Below are 6,296 nucleotides of genomic sequence, written 5' to 3'. Positions count from 1 at the left end.
GCGTGCGGGGTGTGGCCTCCCTCCACGCTGCCCACCAGGCCATGGCAGTGGAGGCAAGCATGGACGTCAGGGCAGTGGGAGCTCTCTGTGCCCCGGGCCTGGGAGTGCAGCACCGTGTCTGTGCAGACAGAGGGCCTGGCGGGTGAGCAGAGGAGCAGCTCAGGAAATTTCTGGAAGGACCAGCTTTGAGCAAGTTCCAGGAGGGGGCACAGAGCCCCTCACGCCTGGCTCAGAGGTGCCACGGGCGTGTGTGGTGAGGTGCTGGAAACTAGGATGTTTTCAGTAGTAAAAAACCCCACAGGTCTAGGGCTGCATGGCCTGGCAGGTTCCGGGGGTCCGAGAGTCCATGGAGAGCCCCCCTGCCCCTTCCCGATGACACGGAGCACAGCCAAAACTGCAGACCCGGCTCTGAGCACTGCAGGGAGGGCAGTGGGCAGGACTCAGAACCCACGGTCGCTGTTTCCTTCCTGGGGGGTGTGAGTGGGGAGACGCCCCTGCGGGGGTCAAGCTCAGCACCTGTCACTCTTGTGTCAGTCTGATACGGACAATGCAGAGCCGCCAACAGCTCAGGCCTCCCTCCCACGTGTGTGCGCGCGCACGTGGGTGAGAATGTCGACCGTGCATATGTGTTCATGAGTGCAAACATGAGAGCATCTACGTGTGCAAACATCTGTATTAAGCATGCATGCGTGCATCTGTGCATTGCATGTGCAAAAGTGCGTGTGCACGTGTGTCTGTGTGTTATACACCTTGCTGCATCTGGGCAGACTCAGCACCAGGCCGCTCTGAATCCCACACTGGGGAGTGGACAGAGCGCCTCACAATGTGGCGATGAAACAGGAGCCCGTGCTTTTGTCATACTCCCTGCCAGGGGGCAGAGGGGCCAGGGACAGGTCTCACAGGGGCCGTCGGCTCCGCCACTAAAAGCTCATTCCCCCAGATGAATGCAATCTTTCTCTGTCTATCCCTCTCTTTCTGAGTCATTTCTCTTAGCATGATACTTTCCATGTAGTACCACTTGTATGTAAATGTCATGACTTTTCTAACAGCTACATAGTACTCCATTGTGTAGATGTACCAACGTTTCTTTAACCCGTCATCTATTCTCGGGCATTCAGTTTTTTTCCAGATTCTGGCTATTGTAAAGAGTGCTGCAATGAACAAACAAATGCAGATGTCACTTCGACTATACTTTTTTGCCTCTCTGGGATATATTCCCAGGAGTGGTATTGCTGACCACAACACCCAAAAAGAGAGAGAGAATAAAAGGGAATGCCCTGTCACAGAGGCGGGCTGGGATGGGGGAGATAGGGGGTTGGGAGAGATACTTGGATCATTGGTGGTGGAGAATGGGCACTGGTGGAGGGATGGGTACTCGATCATTGTATAATTGAAACCCAAGCACAAAAATTTGTAAGTCTACAACTGTACCTCATGATGTCTCACTAATAAAAGTTAAAAAAAAATAAAGCTCATTCCCTGAGTCACCCCCACGGTCGCCGACGGGAGGTGCGGATGAGATTCTGGCCGTCCCCACGGCTGTCCCAGCGGGCAAATGCTCTGCTTCTCGGAGTGGACAAGCTGAGGCTAACAAAGACTCAGCCGGCTTCAGAGGCACGCGGGGTGTGTTTGCGTGGGGGTGGGGTGGGGTGGGGGCTGGCCTCAGGGCTTGCCTGGAGAGTCTGAGGCCCAGAGCTGCCTCGGCAGACACAGGAGAGACAGACACAGCAGCAGACACAGGCTCGGAGTGCCGAGGCGGGTCTGTGCAGCGCTGGCCGGGGTTGGCGCTTTTCAACAAAGGCTGCTGACAATTGGACATCTGTGTCTGATAACCAAGAGGAGAAACTTCAATGCCAGCCTGCATGGCACACAGAGCCAACTGCAGCGGGCCGCAGGCCTGACTGCAGAGTCTGGACCGTAAACGTGGAAAACACCGGCGTGACGCAAGTGGGAGCCTGGATGAGCACCGAGGCGGATGCTGGTGGCCACAGGGGCCACTCTGGGAAGACAACGTCAGCCTTCAAAGATGCCGTGGGGAGAATGGGGCCAAAGATGAGTGTGTCGATGTTCTAGAACATTCCTCTCCAGAGCCTGGCATGGACAGAGTCCAAGTTCGCGCCTCGAATGGATGCCCAGGGAAGGGACAGGACAGCCGCCAACTGGGAGAAATCGCTGTGTGCGGTGGAGTCAGTGAGGGGCTCGCGTCTGAGGTGAACAGCCAGAAACGGAAGTGAGGGGAGCGCCAGAGGGAGACAGCAAAGGGGCAGAACAGGCCTGGCAGGCTCCAGCCTCTCCCGGCCGAGCATCTGCGCTGGCTGTGGGCACTCAGCCCGCGGGTCCTTGAGTCTTAGTGCTCAGCCCTGGGGCGGGCAGCAGGTTCTGGGGCCCAGAGCTCAGCAGAGGGTTTGCTGGACGGTGTGTGACGGGGGCCGGAGTGACCTCCCCCCCCACTTCTGGGTGACCGAGATTGGGGACTTCCTGGGCATGGACCCGGTCATGGCCCACCTCCCCTCACCTGTGTGTCTGACCCTTCGTGGCCTGCCCTGGGTGCTGTGAGGTGCAAGAGCCCCGCAGCGCACTGGCTGCTGGCTGAGTGACATTCTCAGCGGCCAGAGTGGACAACCAGGAATGGTACACCGGGCCCTCTCTGCTCCTGGACAGGCTCTACCTGGTCCCCCGTGACCTTGTGACCCTCCCAGAGGACCCCCTCCCCCAACCTCACCCGTCATGGTCAGACTTTGGGCGCATGGCCAGGAGCCCTTGGGGCTCAGGTTCTCCCTGGCATTTGGTCTGGGATCTGTCCGGGGCGACTGGACATGCCCCGTCTGTCTGTCCCCAGGGCAGGTGTGGCCTCCAGTGGGCAGCTGACTGGTGCTACTGGGCTGTTGTGCTGACCCTGGCGGCAGGAGAGCCAGGACTCCTTGGCTGCCCGCGGCTCGTGCTCTGCCCTCTCTGACCCTGGATGCCATGCTGGACAGGGTCTGCTAGGCTTAGACCCCAGGTCACAGCACAGGCTGGGGGTCTGGCAGCTGCGCTGGAGGGTCAGGTGTGTGGCCGGCCCGGGCCCCTCACACCCATCTGAGGAGCCCTCAGAGCCCTCAGCTGGGCTTGGGCCACCCGCAGCCCAGGACGGCAACACTCATGGCTGCTTGCGTGTCAAGTCCGCGTCTAGCGGCTGGACCTCAGGTCTTGCCCGCTCTGAGATCAGCTCTAACTGTCCCTGCCACCGGTTCTCATGTCCCCCGTAGCAGTATCCCCTGGGCAGGCAGTGTTGGGACCCCCGCTTCCCGCGGGGTTTGTGTGCAGGGCGCCTGGTCACCCTGTGCTGCCCAAGTTCTAGATGGAGGTCAGGGCGGCTGTGCCCTATGGCCCCTCCAACCTGCGTCAGGAAGTGGAGTGAGTGTCACCATGGCCTGGCACTGGCCCCTGAGGTGCCAGGCAGGACAGTGGCAGAGATGCCGCCTGACCCTGCAGATCTGTGCCAAGCACCGTGTCCCGAGAAATGGAGTGTCTGGCCAGTAACGCCCCATCAGCCACTGGCTCTGCCCGTCTGTGCTTGTGTGTGTGTGTGTGTGTGTGTGTGTGTGCATGCATGTATGTATGTGCCCGTGTGTGTGTGTGTGCGTGTGTGTGTATGCACATGCCCACAGATGCACACAGATGCACAATCACACAGAGATGCGCCCATCACACACAGGCACACAGGTACTTGCAGACACACACACACACACACACACACAGGCACGGGGCATGTGGGACACTGCGCACGCGTGCTCACATGCAGACACTTGCTCACACGTGCCCCCTGGCTCACGGCACCCCTCGGGGGTGGGGTGGGGGTGAAAGAGGCGGCTGATGCAGCTTGTGACTTAGCAGTGACTTGAGCTGCATCTGCATTTCCAAAGGCCGTGCCCTGGCACTTGAGGGGACATGGCGCTGTGACTGACCGGGGAGACGTTCCCAGGACTGTCGCCACCTTGTCTGGTCAGCCGAGAGGAGAAGATGCCAGTGGAGGGGACTCGGCGTGCCTGGCGCCGCCCGGCCTCCTTATTTCCTGATTAGTTGTGGAGGTTGGCTAATTTTAAAATTATTAATTCTTTCAGAGCACGGGCATGATAGCAGGCAGAGCTCGGCAGTGCAGTCGGGAAGGTTAAACGCTCGCTGTACTCCGTAATTACCTAATCACCGTTTCTCTCTCCCTTCCCCCTGCCCAGGATTCATTATTCCTGCAGCCGCTCACCAGGTGCCCGCCTCCCTGGGTCTAGCTCACCCCCTTCCTGTGCCCCCAGGAGGACACCGTGGAGTTTCTGGGAAGTGTCCCCCACAGTCTGCCCCAGGGGCCGCCGGTGGCGGGTCTCTGGGATGCTCAAGACCCTTCTCTTGTCCTTGCTGGGGGCTGGGGAGCCCACAGAGCCCTCAGTGGGGCTGCTGGGCAGGTGACGGGCAAGTGAAGGGACATTGGCGGGGGGAGGCTGGGGAGGGCCACAGGAGGCTGGAGAGGCAGCAGCAGCCCAAAGCAGGCCCTGGGGGTGGCCAAGGGACAGGAAGTGCCTGGCCCCTGGGTCCTTCTGGGGCCTGGGAAGTCAAATGAGGAGCAGGGGGAGACCTTAGGGCAGCCTGGCCATGGCGGCCGAGCCCTACTCCTGCCAGCCGGAGTCCTGAGCGCTGAGCACCGGGGGGCACCGGGGCCTCTGCCAGCCCAAGTCCCAGGGCAGCAGCCATGGGCCCTGCAATGCAGTGGCACCGTGAAGCTGGAGGAGACTCCCACTTGGCCTGCTTTAGTGGAAGGCACAGGTGGGCTGTCTGGGGCCCTGTTTTGTGGACCCCCATACACTTGGCCATGAGGATAAGCGAAACAGACAGGATGCAGGTGCAGGTGGGTGCAGGGGTGCGGGTGGTTATAGGTGTGTGCTGGGTGTAAGGCTGCAGGTGGGTATAGAGGGGTGGGAGGGGATAGGGCGGTGGGTGGGTTCAGGGTGCTGCAGGTTGGTGTATGTGTTGGGTGGTGCAGGGTGCGGGTGGGTATAGGGGGTGTGTGTGGAGGGTGCAGGTGAGTATATGGCTTGGGTAGGTGCAGGGGTAAGGGAGGGTCAGTTGGGTACAGGCGGGTGGTGGGTGCAGGCTGCAGGTGGGTATAGGGGAATGGGTGGGTGCAGGGTGAGAGGTATAGGGTGTGGGTGGGTGCAGGGTGAGGGTGGGGTGGGGGGTGGGGGTGGGGAGTGCGTGGACCGGGGACCGAGTGCATCTGAGGAGGTCTCAGACCTCGACTGGCCCCGCCCTGGCAGGACCCTCGATGCATCTCCCGGTAGCGGGGTCCCTGGAGTGGAGTGTGGGGGCCCAGGGCTGTGTGTGGCCAGTGGGACACAGGGTCCTGCTGGGGCATGGGGGTCCTCGCAGCCTTGAGTGGGAGGCAGGACGCGGGCTGCGGGTGCTGGGGCCTGCAGCAGTGCTGTGTCGCCTGGCCCTGTCACTGGGCAGAAGCCCCCACACTGCATTTTTCCGTCCTCGCTGCAGTCCCCGCCGAGGCCCTGGTGGTGCCGGGGCAGGAGTGGGGGTAATGGTGCCGTCCACGAGGGCGACTGAGGTCTGGGGTGGGAGGCACACGGCGGGCAGCGGCAGCCACCAGAACCCCAGCCAGGCAGGCTCGGGAGGGGCACAAGGGGGTACGTCGGACCCTTCACAGAAGCCTCCTTCCAGAAAATTCTGCTTCGGACCTTCTCCTTCCAAGACCTCCTCCCTCAAGACCCTCCCATTCCAGAACCTTCTGTTGCAGAACCCACCTCCCTGACCTTCTGCTTCCAGAATCCCCTTTGAGAACTTTCTGCTTCTAGGACTTCCCCCTTGCAGAGCCTGTTTCCAGAACTTTCTGTGATCTCTTTAGAGAACAATGCTGAATTTATCTTAAATCAGCTCCGTGCGGCCCTGGGGCCTCCTTCCCTCTGCCTGAGGCAGCCACGGTGGAGTGGCGGCTGGGGTAGGGGGCTGCAGCCTCGGCTGGGGGGAACACAGGCCACGAGGCCGCAGCCCACTGGTGCCCGCACTGGCTCCAGGCATCACCAGCCTTCAGACCTTGACAGGACACAGTTGCAGGTGGCAGGGCCCAGGGCCGCGGGTGGGGTCTGCAGTGGGTCCTGGGCAGTGCCCCGTCCTGTGCCCTTGTGCCCTGCCTGGGAGGGGAGTGGCCATGCCCATGCGGGGCTGTGGCTCTGCTTCCTTGGGTCTTGCCCCTCTGTCCGGGCTCCTTCCTTTTATCCAGTGTCCTCACCCCGGCGAGGACGCTGCCGCACCTCCACGGG

Source organism: Sorex fumeus, unplaced genomic scaffold (genome assembly GCF_029834395.1).
Source record: "Sorex fumeus unplaced genomic scaffold, SorFum_2.1 ptg000006l, whole genome shotgun sequence".
Lineage (NCBI taxonomy): Eukaryota > Metazoa > Chordata > Mammalia > Eulipotyphla > Soricidae > Sorex > Sorex fumeus.
Note: the sequence above shows the minus strand (reverse complement) of the source record.